This window comes from Coturnix japonica, chromosome 7 (genome assembly GCF_001577835.2).
Source record: "Coturnix japonica isolate 7356 chromosome 7, Coturnix japonica 2.1, whole genome shotgun sequence".
Taxonomy (NCBI): Eukaryota; Metazoa; Chordata; class Aves; order Galliformes; family Phasianidae; genus Coturnix; species Coturnix japonica.
This window is the reverse complement of record NC_029522.1, coordinates 5,632,185-5,653,496: the sequence shown is the minus strand read 5'-3', so window position 1 is coordinate 5,653,496 and position 21,312 is coordinate 5,632,185. Positions and strand designations below refer to the sequence as shown.

At 38.5% G+C, this 21,312-nt stretch overlaps 1 long non-coding RNA gene across 9 annotated transcripts in view; it reads right to left on the bottom strand.

Annotated features, from left to right (window-relative positions):
- The window catches only part of LOC107316441, a 311,291-nt gene that overhangs the window by 42,674 nt on the left and 247,305 nt on the right, over positions 1–21,312 (bottom strand). The gene's annotated exons all lie outside the window — the stretch shown is intronic.

Genomic DNA, 21,312 nt, shown 5'->3' with positions numbered 1-21,312 from the left:
AGTTAGTTTTTCTCTCAAGGAAATTGAATTTCCATTACACTGCACATTATCTTCGCTTCAGCTTTTGAACAAACACTACTGAAAAATAAAAAATCCCTCAATCTCCTGGTCATTTCAGCTTGAGTTATGCAATCAGTTACAAAGTGTAAGAAAAGGTAAAGAACAATACACCAAACTGTGTCTTTTAACATGTCCAGGTGGCAAAGTCATCATCTGATATATTGTTAAGACTTGATCTTACACTAAAAAAAAAACCACTTCCAAGCAGAATCACAGAGGCACATAAGACTTGGATATGTGTTCCCTCTAATACTGCAAAGATTTCTTATTCTGGTACAGAAGAAGCCAGTAGCAATTGAATTGAATTAAAAAAGACTGCCTGAAATCTCCAACCCACATCTGGGGACTCTCCAGTCCCACCAGGATTATGCTCTTTTGCAGATATCTCTATTCCACCTCCAGCAATATTGATTTTGAAGATGTGCCTCATTAGATTAAAATAAATGGGAGTGGGGTGGGGGGGTTGGGGGGAGGGGAAGGTAAAGGAGCTGGGGCAAAAGCCTGCTGTTCAATAAACCCATACCTACTTATTAGAACATTTTGCACAGATATAATAATTCATTTCAAGAGGTTAAGGTCAGGCTTAGATGCTTTACCAAGCAACAACCTAGGTCTTAGGTCTGTACATACCCACACTCAAGATCAAGGCTGTGATCAGGCAAGAGCAATAGTTATCACTTTCATCTGGGCTGTGCTTGTTCCCCTCCCACCATTTTTTTCTCTTATGTTACAAGTCTACATAGAGATTGCTTATGGTTTATCTATTATCTACAGAATCATTGAACTAACTCTGGACTGACATCCTGGTCAAGTATTACTTAGCTGAGGTACCTCTAAAACCACAGGCATACATTTTAGGATGTTGTAGACAAACACAGCTCAGACAAGTATGCACCATCCCCACTTTTAAATCTTACATCATTGTTCCTCATCTTTGCACCACTGAAGTTAATGCTAATTCAATACAGCTAAATGCATAAGGTTTCATTCCTCCATACAGTAGGGAATACATCCAGATATATACAAATATGTTGAAAAGCCAGCACACAGAAGCAACTGTTATTATGTTCTTTGTATATGTTATATTTTCCATGGAAATAAAATAGGACGCATTACTTTTGCAGTGACCTACATAACAGTACTTAGGGAATGAGAATTCTTTTAACTTTCAGACCTGAAGCTTCAGAGACATTTCAGGTTAAGAAATAACCTCCTTTAAAACAGTGATATGGGGAAATAAAGAAAGCAACTAGCCTTCTTTCCTATGGAGATGCCACTAGAACTGCTTGAAACAATCATCTTATTTTATCATGCACAGAGCTCCAAATGAGCCAAGTCACCAGACAAAATGTTCTCTCTCTGAGAACATGAGGAACCAAACCAGCAGCATAAGCATTCCTTCTCAAGGAGCTCAGGTGCTACCAATATGACTTTCACTGCGCTTCGCTGACTGTAAAAGGAAAAATCACCTCCACGCCCCTTTCTGGAAGGGAAGTGGGGGTGAGAATTGTATGTAGAAGACAAAATATAATCCCTTTTATTCTTCAATTTATCTCTCCTCCTTCGAGCGCATTGACAAACTTAGATTTTGACTTTGAATATCTGTTTCATAACAGTACATGCCCACAGACATATCCTTTCCAGTATGTGCCTAACACACATGGTATATTACCTGTGCTTGTACACTGGAAAACAAGTGGGAAGCTCTGTATTTGTTCTGAATTATTTTCTATGTACCAAAAAAACTTACAGGGAGTTTAGTCTGGGAGCTGTTTGATTTTATTGCTGAGGACAAGGAATAGATTCTCTCCTCCCATTTACATGAATTGGCAGATTCTATTCACCAAAGGAAAAGCAAGCAACAAAAAAGCTTCTTGGTTTGATGGATGGCCAGGTGAGTTCTGAAAACATTTTTAGGCCAGAGTAAGCAAGAGGTTTTCTTTGTTTGCTCACTTTAATATTAGAGAGCTCTGGAAACAAGCTGCCCCAGAGCTAACAACATTCAGTTATTACTTTACTAGCTAAGAAATCATTGAAATTTCGAGAGCGAGAGACCAGTGGCTTCTGTTCTACCTGACATAAAAATTCTGCCAGATCACAATCACTTGCAAGCAGTTTTGTTGCATTGTGATTAATCTTGATATCGTTTTTGCAATTTCCATCCACAAATAGGAACACTGTAATAAGTGGAAAGAGGAAAATCCACAATTATTTGTGTGGCAAAAGAAAGGAGAAGAAAAAAAGGGTATTTAACAAAGCTTTATTTCATTTTGTTTTCTGTAGGAAAGGAGGGAGGGGAGGGAGGGAAGGAAGGAAGGAAGGGGAGGGAGGGAGGGAAGGGAAGGAAGGGAAGGAAGGGAAGGAAGGGAAGGAAGGGAAGGAAGGAAAAGAAAGAGGAAATAACACCTGAATAAAGAACCAGGCACCAGGACTACTCTCAAGGGAAGAGCTTTCCACCAAACCCAGGAACATTATTTCCAAGTATCAAGAATTAATATGCACTGGGGAACACTAATGACACAAGCTCCTGCTTTTCCTGAAGAACCTTGGCTCAGCAAGTGCCTACAACAGAAGATTCCCCCACACGACACTGTTAATCACCAGTCCAGTTTGTTATGCCCACATCCAAACCCAACTGTGACACCGTGATAGAGCAGCTAACAGATACGTGGTCTAATTGTTAGAATGTAAATGATGCATCTAAAAAAGCACCAAATCTGACCACTTATGCTGCTTTGTTTGCTTTCTAATAACCTCCATCTACCAGCAGAGAATCTAACTCTCTGCATAGTCAACTGTTCCTTGCAATAAGCTGTGCTTCGTAATATCAGAAGAAAACAAATCCACCTTTGGAGAGGGAGAACAGATCGAAATGATGCTGGCAAATAAAGCTAAAATAAACTAACACAATGAAACAAAATGCAGTGTATTCAATTACATGAAATTAGTAAATATTCTCCCACACATATGGGGGAAAATGAACACATGATTGCACTAATGGGATTATGCAAAAGAAGCTACTAATAATAGGCCTGTAATTAATCTCTTTCAGTCTAGGGGCTTGCCTATAATCATTCTTCATGTGCATAATCTAATTTGGGCAAAAACTAATTTTATTCAAAGGACACATCTTACAACAACCCTCCAATTTGTGAGGACTACGGCTCCTAATCGAGTTATGGTTCGGCAGATGGTACAGAGTCCACGCATCGTCCGTGCTTAGTCCTGTTCCATGCTGTGTTTTCTGACAAGATGGAGCAAGTTGACTGGGACCATTAAAACGCAGTTCACTGGTATGATGAATGGTAACAGATCAAATGCAACGGAAGAGAATTTCAGAAAGCCTTATGAGTTCCAATAGTATCATTCTGTTAATTATTTTACTGTCTTAGCTCAGCACTATTTCCCTCCATCCCCTAACATTTTGTTTTCCAGAGCTTATAAGGTGATTTTGGAGGGGGAAAAAGTGTAGCAAACCCATAAAAGCGCATTATGCAGCGTTTTAGTTTGTGTGCATATCTGTGTGTTTATCTGAAACAACACATTCTCGTATAAAAGTTTTCTATATTTAAGAAATAGGTCATTTCTAACATCTACTGACTGTGCATTTAATAAAATATCTCAACGTTTTAGTTTCATGGAAGAACAAGAGCTCAAACAAAGGAAAAAAGCAGAGAAAGAAGGAAAGAATTTCTGCAGAAATTCTACTTACACCACTAAGCTTTTGGGGGAAAAAAAAACACCCCAGGTAGTACAATGAAAATACTATCCACTTAATAAAATCTTTTAACCTCCATAGTCAGATCTCCACAGAGGACTAACAAAACATTTTCTCTCACTTTAACCAAATTTATTGTGCCCAGTTACTTAATGAGGGAACACCACTGCTGGAAGTCTAGGAATTCTCTGGCATTCTATTCATTTTCTGCCTTCATAAAGTGCAGTGTATTGCAGCTAATAAATGAGGCCGATATTGCTTTACAGCTCTTAGAAAGAGAACTACTATCTTTTGGTTATGAACCATGCATGAAACAAGTTAAAGTCTTCAGCTGGTGATTTTGCAGGCTTCAGGCACTGTCACTTTAGCCCCTTAAGTCTCATCTTTGCTCTTCATTCTTGGGCCTCCAAGAAATAGCCTTTATTTAACCAGTTCCATATAGAACTTTAAGTTTGCTCTGAACAAATGGGATGCATTGATACAGCTTTCTGTAAGGTGAGAGATACTGTGGGTGCCACGTTGTTTTATTAGTAATGTACAGAAAAAGTGAGCTGATGTCAGAAACCTCCACTGCACGTTAATTAAACAAACAAACAAAACCAACAGTTCCATATTATGTGCTATAGAGGTCTTACTAAGAGTAAAAGTATGAGGAAAAGGACTAAAGCTGGAATTCAGAAGAACTGAAGAGATTATGGAATCATAGAATTGTTGAAAAGGACCACGATGATCATCTGGTTTCAACCCCCCCTGCTGTATGCAGGGTCGCAACCACCAAACCAAGCTGCCTGGATGTGGCCATCCAGCCTGGCCTTGAATGCCTCCAGGGATGGTGCATCCAAAACCTCCTTGGGCAACCTGCCCCAGTGTGTCACCACCTTCTGTGTGAAAAACTTCCTCCTAAGGTCCAACCTAAACCTCCCCTATCTCAGTTTAAAACCATTCCCCCTTGTCCAATCACTAAAGACATCTATCTCAACAGAACTTGGAGCAAAATCTGTGGGGTTGCTGTGTCATTTGAACTGTGACATGAAGAGATGTATTCCTTTGCTTACAGTTTACAAGCTGACTGAAAAGCTGCAGTAACGTGGGGCATAGCCATAGATCAAAACAATACAGAACCTGCCCCAAGAAGTGACAGGAAATAAGAACTGGTCACTGGACAAACCCTATGGCATTAGAAGAGATGCAAGATGCTTCCACAGCTACCAGAGTTTTATATTAAACTAAAAAAAAAAAACAAGAATAACCACCAATCAGAGGAAAACTGAAGCATACTTTGAGAAATAAAGAGGAAAAGAAGCCACCCTGGAAGGTAAAGGGCAGTGAAACAATTGTTTTGCATGCAGAAGAATTAAAAGAAATGATCCTTCCCACAGGAACAGCATGCACAAATCCATAAAGAAAGAATGGGCACCACCAGCAATGCAGGATATAAGGATAGCCCTTTCGTCTTAAAAGTAAAATGAGAATGCTATTATAATAAAAACATTAAAAATGCATCTAGAAAAAAAAAAAGATCTTAAACCCCAAATCTGTGATGATTGTATTGCAAAGGCACTGAACCTTGTTTTGCCCAGAATCATTTCATAAGTCTTCCAGGGAAGAAGCACCATAAAGCAAGCCCCTGTGCCTGGCAACATCCCACCTGGCTAGGTTCATAACACTCTATGTCTTGGTCTTTCTGTGAGCTGCACCAGAAGCCAATGAGATACAAAATCTGCTTGTACTCTATTCATCTCAAATATACTGTCTGTCTCCATTAGTCCACTCAGATTTTTTCTTTGTCCTGCTCTTATGTACACACATATCTGACCCCAAGACAACATACAGACGTGCTTCTAAAGCACACTCCTGTTTCATCTCAATTCTTCCTGTTATTCAATTCCCTTCATAAACATGCCGTGGCCCTTCCATACTGTTATCAGCTTGCAGTCTGGCAATGCCAAGTCAGACAGAAGTTCTGCAGATTTAATAAGAACACTTATAAAATGTCACAAGCTTCAGTGACTCTGGGGATTAGATGTATTTAGAAATGCTATGTAATCTTCAGCATGCTGCAAGCAACCGTGTCTTGGGATTAAAATATATAAAAACTTGTCATGACTCTGATATACTTAATATCTGCTCAGTGACATCTCATTTAGAGAAAGGATTCGTTAGCCTCAAAATGCTATTGGTGTCTTTTTTTGTAGCAGCAATATGAGATGTAAGGTTGAGCTGATGCTTTCATTTTCAACACACATTTTTGGAGTTGCCGTCTGAATGGATTCAGATCACAGTGGCCTGAAATTTGTCACAATGTGGTATCAGGGGAGAAAAAAATATCAAAATCCATTAAATGAACCTCACAAAACATGACTGCAACTCGATGTCCGGTTGTTTCAGCTCCCTAAAGAAGGGAAGCTTTATATCAAAATGACTAAATTTTGTCTGCTAAGCATCCTCAAAAACAGATCCAGTCTTAGGGTGCTGTGGTGAAAACTGAACTGAGCAAGGTACTTCTATGCAGGAAGGAATATTAAATCCTGAGCAGGTGCAGTGGTTAATTTTCATAATGTTCTTGGTTATGCAGCAAATATAGCGTTACAAGGTTCATTACAAGGTAAAATAGATTTTAACAAATTTTGTTTTGACACCAACTGCCATTCAAATGAATGTAAAAGCACCCTCATTTATTTTAATGACAGCTGGCTTGAAAATACTTGCAAATAAGACAATATTACTACCGAGAAAAAAAAAATCAATCAATCACACCTCAGAAATAAAATGCTAAAAATAATGATGCTTATGGTCCTCACTGTGCTTGAACATCAAAGAAGAGAGTGAGTAAGCAAAGCCAGAAAACTAATAGATAATGTGTGTGTTATATTTACACCCAACGCCTCTGTCATTCCACCAAAGGAGCGCTAATGCTGAAAGCAGCTGAGAAAGGGAAACAAAGTCAAAAACAAAGCAAACTTCCAGGTACCCAAAGAAAGGCAGCCTCTCGGGGATTTTTTGCTGAAGCTGCCTCCAAACAACTGGAGGTTCTGAAATAATGGCTCTCCCAATCCTTACTTCAGCATCCTCATGTTTAGAGCTAAACTCACTGATCAATACATGCAACAAAAATGAAGGATGTTGTTGGCCTGGTCAGGAGCTAGACTGAACCATTTCATTAATTAAGAAGAATGAACACATACTTTATCTTGTATGCTCTTATTTTTATTTTCTCATATCCTCCCAAATGAAAACTCCAAGAGAAGGCAATCTGTTATATTTTCTGTCTACATTTTCTACATTTCCCAGCATTTTTACAATTTCATGTAAGTAATAGCATCACTGTATTAAACGGTGCATCTGAGATGCAATTCATTTTGATACCTGTAATCACAACCTATCATTATCATGTAACTGGAGAACTATAATCAAGGAGAACAACTCAGTTTCATATTTGATATATTCCACAGGGGGAGCTCTATGGTTGTGCACCAGAGAGATGAGAAGCCTACAACCCAGAAGTTGAGCTTTCCAAGCACACTTTTTAGACTCATTGTTATTACAGAGGGTCAACCAAATAAATAAAAATAAAAATACAAGCCTGTTTTTCTGATGAGAGAAGTAACTGGCTTCTGATATCTTCACACATTTAAATGAAATTGCAGTGCAAGTACATGAGAAGCATTACAGACATTACAAGAAGTCTTCTATAGGTCTTCTTTCTTTAGACACACTGAACTCTGTGCTATCATGGTTCCACAACAGCAAAGTGGAATTAATGAGCCTCATATCGCCCTAATTCTGAAAGCCTGTATTCTCAGGTAGAGCCCTTATAGTGCCAACAAAGCTATAAGCTCTGCTTGTAAGCAAGCAGATGGAAAAAGGAATTCTTACAACATCCTAAAACAAGTAACCACAAAATGATTTGATCTTTGTTTATATTTGCATAAAGCAGAGAATTTTAGCACCTGCACTATTTCTGATGGGTACAGAAGAGAACACTGATGGCAAAATTCCTATCACAACAACACCTAAACTTCATTTCAAAAGACTTATTCTGGCGTTTTTATTATGGTGGGTTTTATTTAAGTTTTAAATAATAATTGATCCTGCCTACAACAACAGATTACAAACAAAGGCTTTAAACAAATCATGCCCAGATTTATGTTAGTGGATCAGCTTTGTTTAATGCATGTAGGCACAAGATAACACAATACTGAAATTATACGCTATTGCATCACTGAAATTAAGAAGCAGATTTATAATAAGAAGGTTTTTATAATAAAATGGGGCTCTGTTGGTGTTGACTTCTGCCTTTAATGGTGTGACAATAGTAAATCTGTAATATGATATGTCATTTTCTCTTACTTATATTTAACACATACATGAGCCAAAGGAAGGTGTAGCTTCATGGGCTATAAAAGCACTCGAAGAAAACATGGTCATGCAATAAACGTCTGCCAGAAGGAACAGCGATACTGACAACTGTGTGGATGCAATCTTCTAAGTATATGGGTAGCTCTGAAAGTAATGGCTCCTATTTATTTGTAGTTTCAACAGCACTGAAGAGCACAATAACACTATTTGACAGTGCAAATCCTCAACTACAAAATACTATTTCACATCACAGTCAGCACAAATAGCTATGCACTTTTGCCAGTGATGAGCAAAATCTGCTTGTCACACTCTTAAAACTCTGCACCAGCATAAGTGACCCCCTTGCAGCGGTTACCTCCTCCATACCTAAGTCCTGTCATAAAAACCCGAATCAGATGAAACCTGGTACAAACTGGAACCCATAAGACTTCCATCTATTTCACACAAGCACCTGGTAATTTTTCTTTTGCTGCACCATCCATACTGATGTGTCACATATCAACAGAAGCACTGAGATCTGGGCTGACAGAATAACTTTTGAGGCTTTCATAACATTCGCTTTGAATATCTCAGCTACACTGTGGCAGCAAAGCTAAACTACTGAAATTAATACTTATTACATTATTACACAATTTCTTATACCCATGCATTTGCAGGCACTAACACACGTGCATTGATGCAGTCTATCCATTATGGAGCAGAAAAGTTACTGCCTACCAAGATTTCACAACTCCAGGGCTGTTCTTGGAAAGGAAACAAAACATGGTTGTGCTCTGCACACCTTTGGGGACATGATGGTGATTCGGACTTTTACACCCCCATTCAGTGCCACCCCTGATGGAATAAGACAGTATCACTGATGTACACACTGACTTTTGTCTCTTTAGTCTTTTGTCTCTTTATTTAACTATTTGATGGTGGCAGTCTTGGTCCTTACCTTCACTCCTAACAACTTCTGTCTGCATATTATTTCAGCGTCTGTCTGTTTTTTATTCCCCAGTCTTAGGATCTCAAAATCTTTATGCAACTGAGCTGTGACCTTGTTGATCTAGGTGCCACCAAACCCCGCTTCATTTGTCCTTCTATCATTTATTTCTTCTGGTGCTTCCACATCCTTATATTCCTACCTGTATTTCATTCGTGCAAATCTTCCATTTTCTATTACAGATCCCTACAGTGTGCTCCACAAGGGTCCAGTGTTCAAACTTTCTGCTACCCGATTTCCTTCTAGATTAAACAGTTCCTATAAAGGCCTCAAAATAAGATGCAGACTCAGATGAACAGAAAACTGATCTCTCAATCTACCCACACAGGATCTGGGCCCACAGAATCATTTGTATTCCTCTAATTGCACGAGTTGCCAAGTTGTTGTTTTATTTTAAAGTTCAGATGACAAAGAAGAAAAAGAAAACCTGCAGATGTGTCCAAGTTCCCTCCTACACAAACAAGAAATCAATTTGTTCCAGCACTTGGGTGACCTGTACTGTGATGAACTTTTCCATTATCTTCCTATTCTGTGATTGTATAATTATCTTGAGAGATACGCATGTAAAAAAGACATTTTATGTAGTGAATAATTTACAGGTTGGCAAAGTTTAAATACATACAAATGACACAGTTAATATTAATGTTAGTTAGACCCCAGAGAACAAGTAGGAACCCGAAGAGATAACATGCTGTTCTTTCACCACCTCATGCAAGCAAAGCTCACAGGGAGTCTCAATACAATAGTCTCCATCTCACCTGCTATTCCCAAAATTATCTCAAATACAAGTGAGGCATGGATTTATTTTAGTTCAGTAAGACCACTGAAGGAATTGCACAGGCAGTGTACATAGTGCAATGCTCTGATGGCAATACCTGCCACACCAAAAAATATTTTTGCTCTATGTGATATATAAGAAATATGATTTCAGTTAAAAATGGTATACTGAAACATGACTGCCAGTGTTCAGGTAAATTACCAATGCTAATTTAATACCAGAACAGGTGAAAATCTCAGCTGTCCGCTGCAGGAGGTTTGGGAAAACACTTGCTTTTAGGACGCACTCTATGAAGGTAACATGTGCTCTTCACTGTCATGAACCAATGAGAGTACTCCAATTCTGTACAAAAGGGTCTTTTTTCTTCCTCTCATACTTATCCTTTCCTTACTAGCTGCTCTAGAAGATAGATTCCAATTTTTTCAGCTATCACAGAGCAAATATTGATTTGGTGAAGGGCAAAAGAAAGATGTGGAGGTCAAGACTACAAGATGATAGATGGTGAATGAGCTAGATGACAGGCGCTCTCCCAAGAATAAGTGTGATCTGTCTAAAAAGAGCAGGAAGTCTGAAAGAAGGAGATCAAAGCTCACATTCTGATACTGACACTGATCAAAGTGAAAAAGAGCAAGTGTTAGATAATACTTCACAAGCGGAACTAACTGAAAATAATTTGCAAAAGCTCCAGGTACTAAAAATGTACTTAAAAATTACATAAGAATTGCAAGATAAGTCTTAGCTGAGTTTTGGCTTACTAAAAAAACCAACCACCTCAGAGTACTATGTCAGAACATCATGGGTTTGATATATCATTTCTCTCTCTAGTGGGCAATCTAATACATCTGTACGCATCTCCAAAACACTTAACACATGAGTATACACTATCGATCTCAAAACCCAAATCATTTTATTTAAATTTCAGACAACAAAATTTCTTAGTAAAAAAGCAAGAAAAAGGATTAGCGGGAAAGAAATCTCTGCAGAAATCCCATTTCATACTTGTCTTGCGAACCTGATGGATGGATGGAGGAAGCAACTAATTATTATGACAGCCAGTGACTGAAGATAAACTGCTCTTTTTAAGAATTCCCTCTGTAACCATTTCTCCCAGTGAATCCAACCCAAAACATAATGAAAAGATTTCCATTACATCCAAAGGAGGGATTAAACAGCCATAAGTTTTCAATAACGCGCTGTCTGGAATGCTAATTATGAAGTTCCTTTTATGAATAATTTTGCACTGGATCTTGTGTCCTTGAGCTAAAGCCCATAACTTCTATCAGTATTAATGAAAATTATGCATTCAGATCCACAGAGATCAGAGAGGTTTTCAAAAAAATCTTAACATAGCCAGTCTTGTTTAACTACATTAATTTTCGACTTGATTTTTAGCAGGTGCTACATGACAAGGATATATATACATACTTTCATTCCTTTCCAAAATCCATGTAAATAAATATGGCAAAACAGAGTAATTTTTAATTAACATCTGACTTAACTGGTTATTTACTTCAAAACCAGGTTTCAACAGATATCAAGCATGGAAACTTGTGAGCAAAGGTGATGCAGAAAACCCAGACTCTGAAGGTAGCAAACACCAGTGATGGGAACCAAGAGTCTCTTTAGACTCTTCAGTAGCAGGATCTTAAGTTGTGAGCACAAAACAGGATCTAGTATTCTGATGTATTTAAAAGGGAAAAGCCAGACTTCAACTACCAAACTACAGTGACTCTGCTTCAAGTTTTAAATTGAGCCCATCAGCTACACTACATCACACCATGTAGTGGGGTCAGGAATGAAACACTGAAATATATAACAATTTTGCTGATGAACAGGCTTTTAAAGATACAGATACAGGAAGTTATTCTGCACACTGAGTCGGTCCTTGTATGTCTTTAAGTTTGAAATAAAAAAGAAAGAAAGAAAATCAGAGGAAAGAGGAGTGGTAGGAAAAAATGAAAAGATAAACTGCAAAAATGAGTCATGCTTTAGTATCTATCAAATTCTTTGGAGAAATATTTGTGGCTTACATCCTACTCCCTCTTATATTGTACAGAATAACAAGGAGAGCTAGGTTAGAAAAAAACAAACAAACAAACAAAAAAAACCATAATCCACTTTTCCACTAAATGGAAAAGTAAAAAATAAAGATGCTGTCAAGGGAAGCAAGATTCTATCCAAAGGCTGGATCATATAAGCACAGAAATATATATATAAAATAAATAAATAAATAAACAAACAAAAAGATATATATAAAATAAATAAAGACTTCTAACATAATCTAGTCCAACTGTTTACCTACAATGAATATTGCCCTCTAAACCACGTCCCTAAAATTTACGTCCCTTTGGATTGTCATATCAGAATCTCTTTTAGAAGTTCCTGGATCAGAAGAAATGTGATCCTATGCTAAACAATTTCAGTACAAGTTAGCAAAGTGAGCAAACAAGCACTTCAATGATGGTTAGTGAGCTCCTTCAGCAAGTGAGCACACTTGTACCTTACCAGGTGTCTCCCCTCCTTTCAAAATTAGTGTCTTTAGTTTTTATGGTGGTGGGGTATCATGTTGTTCCCTGAAACCTCCCACCACAGATTCTGAGCGTCATCCCCAGATTTCAGCAGCCGATAATCAGATTATTTAAAAGACACACCAATTTTAGAAAGCTTTACTTAACCACCATAATTCCAAAGGCAGATGCTTTGTAGACCTACAAGGAGTACACACAAGGCCACTGTCCTAAACATTCCTTACTCATGCATCACAAACCGTCCTTATTCTCTCATTTCATACCCCATGAACAAAGCCTTCCAGCATCCAACTCTTCTAATACCACTCTCTGTCAGTTGCTGAGACCCTCAGAAGTTTGAGAAATATACACTCTGAATGCCATTATATGCATTACATTTAGCCAACAGTTGTGTTTCCCTCCATGTGTGCTCCTCCCAGAACAGATTAGGAAAGCTTTGAGGAAAAAAAGTTGTTGCACCTTTTTTAATCATGCCAAAGAACTTTTCTGTTGACCTCACTCTGACTTTTAATACAGTAAGAAATAAATGTGACAGATTTTCCTTTTTGGGGAAAGAAAAACAACATATTTTTCTCCCAAATTGCTTTTCAGGATTTCATTTCTACAGAAACATACAGAAAAATACAATCTTCATAAATTCCTGAAAGCTTTAGTTTGAAATTATTACTTAATTTGACCAAACCGAAGTACTCCATACATTTACAGATCTCCACTACTGGGAGCTTCCTAGTCTGAATAAGTTACTGGAAGATCTCATGCAGTGCTATATCAAGTTCTTCATATTCCCCCCTACAGCTGAAAGTTTTTACTCTTGAGGAGCACAAAAAAAAGTGCTTTTCCAAGTGAAATTAGTTCCAAATGACATACTGTGCGCATAAAGAGCAACTTAAAATTCAGACTGGAATTCTATCAGCATGGTTTTTACACTTTCTACCTAAAACATCCTTTTTTTTTTTTTTTTTTTTTTCCTCCTGAAAATTACCATAGATACCTATTTTTATTCTATATTCTCATATAAATGTATTTCAAGGAATACAGTTTTTCAACAATTTTCTTCTGCATGTGGAAGATTGAAGGCTACATTTTGCTAAAAGCACTGCAGCAAAACTCATATCAGCTCATCAAGAGGAATGTGAAAAATATCTTATTATTAGAAGGGATTCTACAGGTATACTGGTGAGCAGACAGACCAAGAAGAGTGCATTTACCCCCTCTGATAAACGAAAACAGAGAACTCACTAAGCAACACGGACTAGGCTGGGGACTTAAAAGGAGCTTATAAAACAGGAGGGAGACTGACTTCTTACATGGGCAGAGAGCGACATGAGAAGGGAGACTGGCTCTAAACTAAAAGAAAAGAGATTCAGATTAGATGTTAGAAAGAAATTTTTTACTGAGAGGGTGGTGAGGTACACGCAGGTCAGATAAGGCCGTAGCAATGCCGCCGCCACTCCACTTGCCTTTTCTATGACTAATAATATGTGGCCTGGTACTCGCATCAAAAGCCTGAGCTATGACCAGAAACTGACAAGGAAACGTGAGAATAACACATTTGGCAAAAACACAGGAAATATAAAACCACATGATGATGCTTAGCATAAAACAATCCCTCATGTTTTTGGAAACTAAAACTGAGGTCTTAAGGAACCAACAGGAGTTTCTCACCCTTTCTGCAAGTTATGTGTTTTCTACATGCATGTTTATATCTCAGCTTGCATACACTGTAACTTATTACCTCTTTGCTTACCATGAGAAACCATTAGTGAAAATGGTATATAGCCAGGATGCTGGAAGACAGCTTTCGGATCTTCCTCAGCTGTCCTGGGACCTCCCCAGTATGCAAGCCCATGGACACAAACCTGTGTCTGAGGTGTCAATATAGGTCATATAACCTTACCTACCCTAGCATACCATACCTGGCAAAACTAATTAATCATGAACCGTAAGCGCAACAGAATACATTTAATAAAACTGTCTGAGTGCACCTGATCTGTATCAGGGAATTGTGCAGCAGTCACTATTTTCCCACTGGACACCAAAGGTTTCATATGCAGACAAGCAAGTGTTCCTGGGACATGGGAAAAACAGGAAGAAATGGAGCACAAGAATAAAGATCAGGAAGCTACAAACTAAATGAAAGCATAGTGTCTGAAAATGGATGACTTGCTTTCTATTGATTTCTTTCCACTTCCTTAGGAATCAAATTACTTTAAGACTCACTTTGGAGCTCCCGGGTTCTTGTTCATGAGATTTAGCTTTGACTCAGTGATCCTAACCTGTCACATATCTGTTCTAATTCATTATATTCAAGTCCAAAAATAGGATTCATGCCTCTTTCATGTCCTCCCATTGATTTGATATTCTCTGTCTACAAGAAGGGTCATTAGGCTTAATGTAGGTCATCAGAATGCACACTGATTTTCAAGCGAACATAATGCAAAGTGATATTAAGTGTTTTAAAAAAACAACAGAAACACAGCTAAAACGTGGGGCACTGTAGAGATGGTCAAAGATTGAGATTAATACTCTTCTAAGTGAGAAAGTAACTGCAAGGCACACAAAACACAACACATGCCTACATCCTGCTTTCCAACAATGAACTTCTCTGTGTAGTAATAAATATAAAGGTTACAGTTGAGAACAGTGGTTACAGGTGAATGCACAAGGACTCTACTTAGCAAGAAAGGAAGGACAGAGACCCAGCCCAAAGGTGATGCTGAAACTTTTTATCAGTGGGCTCTCTGTGATCGCTATGCACTTTGTAGAATATAAAATAAGCGTATTTTTGTAAACTTGGATATCTAAGGTTGCAATTAGCAGTCACTAATCTGTTATTGCCTTGAGGTGCTCGAGTGTTACAAAAATAATGTTGTAATGTCTCTGTTTAGAGCAGGAGTTTACTAAAATATTATTCTAATCTGTTATTTTAGCCAAAGGCTGTGCAGCAAGCTTTGATAAGTAATGTTTTATTCCATATTCCCAGCCAAAGCCCTGTTAATACTCATTTTTCTACTAAATCCTCCTTGAAATTTTACATATAAAAATCTTTCCATTTTGAGCAGCTGCAAAAGCAGCACATTCAATATAACATCAGGTCAGGGAGAGCTTCGCACATCACGGCTGACTGGAGTTTGCTATGGAGATAACATCCTACACGCAAGGCAGGGGACTGTCCCCCTCTACTCTGCCCACATGAGCACCCACATGCATTCCAAGATTGGGGCCACAAGCACAGGAAGGATGTGGAGCTGCTGGAATGGGTCCAGAGGAGGACCATGAAGGATGACAAGAGGGCTGGTGCTCCTCTCCTACAGGGAAAGGTTGATGGCATTGAGCTTATTCAGCTTGGAGAAGGTTTCTGGGAGATTGTTGTGGCCTTCGAGTATTTGAAGGGAGCTTACAAGCAGGAGGGGAACTGACTGTTTCCGTGGTCTGACAGTGATAGAACAAGGGTAAATGGCTTTAAACTAAAACAGGGGAAAGTTAGGTTAAATATTATGAAAGAATTATTTACTCAGAGGGTCACGAGGCCCTGGCAGTGCTGCCCAGAGAAGCTGTGGTGCCCCAGGGTGGGTTGGATGGGGCCCTGGGCAGCAATGGGGGAGCAATCCCATCTGCAACAGAGGGGTTGGAACAGATTACCATTAAGCTCCCTGCCAACCTATTATATTCTGTGTGATTCTGTGACAGTTAAGGTACTGAAATGGTACTCAGTAATTCTTACTTTCCAGTACTGACTGTCACAGATCAGCAAATGATGTCAAGAGAGTCCTTAATGTTTCCATTTCTCACTTCATTATCTGTAAATATGGGAATAATTATTTTTTAGCTCATGACGTGGTGACAAGATAAATTATTGCTTACAGCATACACTGCCACTGTGTATGCAGAAATGTAAAATATCAAGGATGGGAACAGGGAAATCACTGCATTTCTTTTGTAATTTCTTTGTGCTAGAATCTTCTACTGGGGGCTAAAATCATCCAACTGCAAAACTACGTTTTACGTATGTAAATATACATGTATCATACATTTGTATGTGCATATGTACATTTATGTTTGTGTGGGGGTGTGCATGAATAGATTCCCTGTAATAAGGCACAAATCAGAGCAATTTCATTTTTGCACTTTGGCCCAGAGTAGAAGATTCAGGTTGAATTCTGCTATCAGATCATTACGACTGTGGAAGGACTGGGAAATGCACTCTGAGAAAACTTCAAATTACCTTCTATGAGGCATATCATTACTGGATCATACTGATAATTCAACTGGGCGAAGACAGCATCAGATTCTTTTCGTTGTGTCACTCAAAGTTCACAGCCACAGGGCACTGTTTTCTGCTTACCTTAACAAGTTTCATTTATACAATACTGAAAACATGTAATCAACTCAGAGGTTTGAAGCCATTTCAAGAATTACAGATCTGAGTTTTCCTCTCTCCTTGTCACGTGCACCTTATACAAACAAAATCATCCTATCTGCTGTTAATAACGCAAATCCCACGAGGATCATGAGCACTCAGCACATCTTAATGCTGATTCCAAAATTAAAAGCCAGAGGGACTTATTTTCCCTCTCTCTGAGGTCTTCCAGCAAATTATTGATTCTTGCTGATCTCTTTCCATTAATATATTTCTTTCTTACAGCCCGAATGATTGCGTTCAAGTGCTTAGTAACTCTCTAATCATGTACATCTCTTGGGGTTCCAAACAGCTTTGGTTTTAAAAGTAATTTGTTTCAAATGAGGTCTTTTGAATCTTAATGTGAGGGTCAGGGGCTTGGGGAAAAAAGAAAAAGTACATTTTCAGGGATAATGTGTGTGAGAATCCAGAAGTTTTTAAGCCATTTAGTGTCTGACAGTTAAGATTCAATTACGCAACTTCTAAAAATCACCTACCCATAATAAGCTCCTATGGAAACCTCACCACTATTAAAATGAGTCTTTTTGAACCTTTCTGTTCACAAAAATATGGACCACAGAACAAGAAGAAATGAAGTTAGTAGACTGCAATCTTCAATAACCTCAAAGCGAGACTCAACATCAATTCAAATTGAGCCACAATGCTTAAAAAGAATTCTCTCCAAAATATTGTCAAGGCAGTACAGTCTCATCCAATGAGTCCACAGGGGCTGCCCAAAGATTTCTCCTACTTCAGCTACTCCACCAGACAGAGAACTCAGCGCTACCATTTTATGCAACAATCACCAACTATCTGCAAGGCACGTTTTGACTACATTACATTTTGGATCAAACCCAGTTCTCTTACCATTAAAATCCAACCAAGATAATGAAACATGACTGTATATGAGTACCACAGAATACATAAGCGCAAAACAGATCCACTTACAGGAAAGACATCAGGGTTGTACATTTTGGCTACACAGGACAACAAAGGATGTACTCCCCTCAAGCATCCTACTTAGCTAAAGTGAAATCTTGAAGCTTTTTTTATTTTTAATTTCAATGTTGAACACCTTCAAAGCAAAGTCCTTCACAACATTTCAGCTGGAACTGAAGTACCAACTACACCTCAAAGAGATGAGGGGGGCGGTAAAAAGGTTTCATTTCCAATGACTTGATCTTTATTTTGTTTTGTGTGAGTTCTTTAAAAACTACCAGTGGTTACAAGGTGTCTGGAAAGCCCTGGTATGCCCGATTCACAATTACAAGCAGTAACAAAAACCCATGCAGCAAAGTCAGAGAAACTGCAGCAGAAGTAACTAACACTGAAGGAATGGAGCTGAAGAAGGAGAAAATACTGTTCTCTAGAGGTGGATTAGACACCTTGCCTCTCCTGAACTGCACTGTAATCCATCTCGGTAAAGCCAGATATGGGGACTATTATTACAAATGCACAGAATTTGGATGACATTTTAAGACCTGTCCTCTTTCTGACTATCATTAAGAGAATCATTCAGTTGTCTGATCTCTCAGACTACAAGGCCTTCAAGTTTTTCTACAATAGCTAAACCAACCAAGTCCGGAAAACAAGAATGGGCATTAAATCTGGAATCTACTTAGTGACAGGCTCCCCAGGGCATTGGCCACAACACTGAGCTGCCAGAGCTCAACAAGCATCTGGACATCAGAGATATGGTCTGATTTTAGGATGGTCCTGTATGAAGCGAGGAGATAGACTCAATGATCATTATGAGTCACTTCCAACTCAGGATATTCTATAAGTATCAGTCAGGTTCGGGCCTTCTGTCAGCAGAACAAAGTAAATCAGGTGCTTCATCCCTCGCCCAAACAAATCACAACAGATCAAAGTTTGCGTAAGTTTCAAAGGAAGGAAAACATTTCCTTTTTCATTATACACAAGTCAAATGATTTTCTTTAAAAAACAAAAGAGTCAACCTGAGACTCATGGACTGTTCTGCTCCATCCATCACACCTGCTTAGCAGCATAACGGCATTTACTGGTGCAGGCAGAGGAGGGGGCAGCCAGAGGTCTCTTCACAACAGTTGCTAAAGATAAAAGAGGTTTATACTGGTACATTGATGGAGTGGGCCTGTCAGGGAAACCACATTTCCCCTCCTAGGAGGATTTGGTTCTCTAAAAAATAGAGCATGCTATCAAACTATTTTTGCTTATCCAGGGGATATGCTGCAACTTCCTACGTGCCATATTTGATGGATTGGAAAACTTGCCAGCTGTCCACCCTGTAATATGGTTTGTTACATCTCAGAAGAGGTCCTATCTCTACAACGTAAGAAGCCTGGAGATAACTGCAGCTCAGCATAAATTTCTTAGCAGTGGCCCTAAGCTTTTACAGATAGGTTTAGCTTCAGTTTGAATGCAAAAACTGACCAAACTGACCCCAAATTTAAGCACGTAGAAACGCAAGTCACTGACAACCAAATTGTTTCCTTTTAGAAGGGTTTGATTTTCCAGATCTGGTGGTTTTTCATTTAGTTCTCTATACTCAGATATTCAGTATCTAAAACAGACAACAAACTTAATAACATTCATCATCTTTTGTCAATAACTGTTAATTTTGAGGCCTTGCCAATTCCCAAATTATCCAATAAAGCAAAACTAGTTCCTGAATTTTCTCTTGATTTAACATCTTTGTCTTCAGGGAACTTGCTACAGTCTGAATATGTGGGAATTTCTTTTTCTTGCAGAAAGAACATAAAGCCACAACAAACTATTAATTAAAGCAAGCAAACAAAAATACACTGCACCACTGCTGTTAGTTGCTAAAATTGCTACTGAATGAAATTAGAGGGTAGCTTTTAGTTCCCTTCACATTTTGGTTTTTGTATTGTTAAAGTCAATTTGATTCCATGCATACACTAGGTATCACATTACTTGACACGTTTTTCACCAAGTACAATGCTAAGAAGCAGATGTTTTAGATGTTATTGCCATCCAGAGGAAGATGCCTTAAGCACATGGGTGCATGCACGCATAGACATGCCTAGAGACCCCTGCTGTATCCTTATGTATGTACCATGTGTATGCTTAAATAGCATATGTGATGCTTAAATTGCTGAAAATAAACCTACTAGTTCAACATGGAAGTAATTAACTGGAGCATGGCTGAATGTGGAAGTGGCAAGGTAGCTGCAGAAGTGAACGTCCTCTTGATATTTATAATGTTACTGGCATCTTCCCTCCCGCTCTCACTGAAGCACAGACATTTCTCCCCATTTCAACAACAGTGAAACCTACCAGCACAACCTGATCATCATAATTCCCATCTGCCACCACAAACACGAGATCACCAGAAATGATACGTTCCACTTCATTTGACCTCTTCTTGTAGAAATACATTAAACGTGTATAAAGACTGTACATTTTCTTTCATTGATTTCAGAAGGTATTCAACCTGAAAGCAACAGAACATGGATTTCAGGACCTGTCAGACACTCAATTTACTGCTGTTCTGGGTACCAATGCACGCGAGGCTCAGAGAACATAAAAACAAAGCTACAGTTACATGTTCAGAATACAGAGGACCCAAAAGAGAATTCAAATATTTGCCAAGTTTCCCAAGCCTGATTTTCATTAATTTGCACGTTTGCCACGCAGGCTACTTAGGGACAGGATATTTTCTGCTCGCTCTCTCATTTGAATATTAAATATTAATATATTCTGTAGCTGTTGCTGCAAAAAAATTTCTATGTGTATGCACATGGACATGAGTATAAATATTTATACGCACACCTACCTAATTATTAGGGCTTTTCTCCTGCACATTTACATACAGGCTTAGAGGCAGAAATGTCCTTACTGACCTCCAACTGGACTACACCCATATTTAAAATCCCATATCCTGACATTATCATTATCCTGCACAGAGTAGGAAGAGATTTTCAGGCTTGGCAGATCACCTTCTTGCAGGAAGAGATATCAGCAGCAAAAGACAGAAAAATAATCTACATACAACATCAAATCCACTGTGCAAAATAAATTAATAATTATTGATAGTAATGATCTTCCTACGGAGTTCAACAAGCCATGTGACACACAAACAAATGGAAGAGCATTCATCTCCAGCCCCTCACCCATGGTAACACAGAAGATTTCACAGCCTGCTGCTGTGTCTTACAGACTGGTACCCAAGGACTGGGGATTATAAGACAGTAATTAAAAAAAAACAGAATTTATCGTGAGATTTGAATAGTTGGTTTAGGAATTTACTGTTACTGTTTCATCTCATCAGCCTATAGTGGCCCCAATCAGGATTTCTGTCACATTGCTTATAATTCACGTAATTAAACTCTATTGTGTTTCTGAAAGAGTTTAGGCTATTTTAGTATTCGGAAAGGAATTTTTTAAGCCTTCCAAATGAGGTACCAGACATATCAGCAGGCACAGAACTTGAATTCCTTACATTTGAGACTGGAAAGATCTTTGTGTAGAAGACGTGCCTGA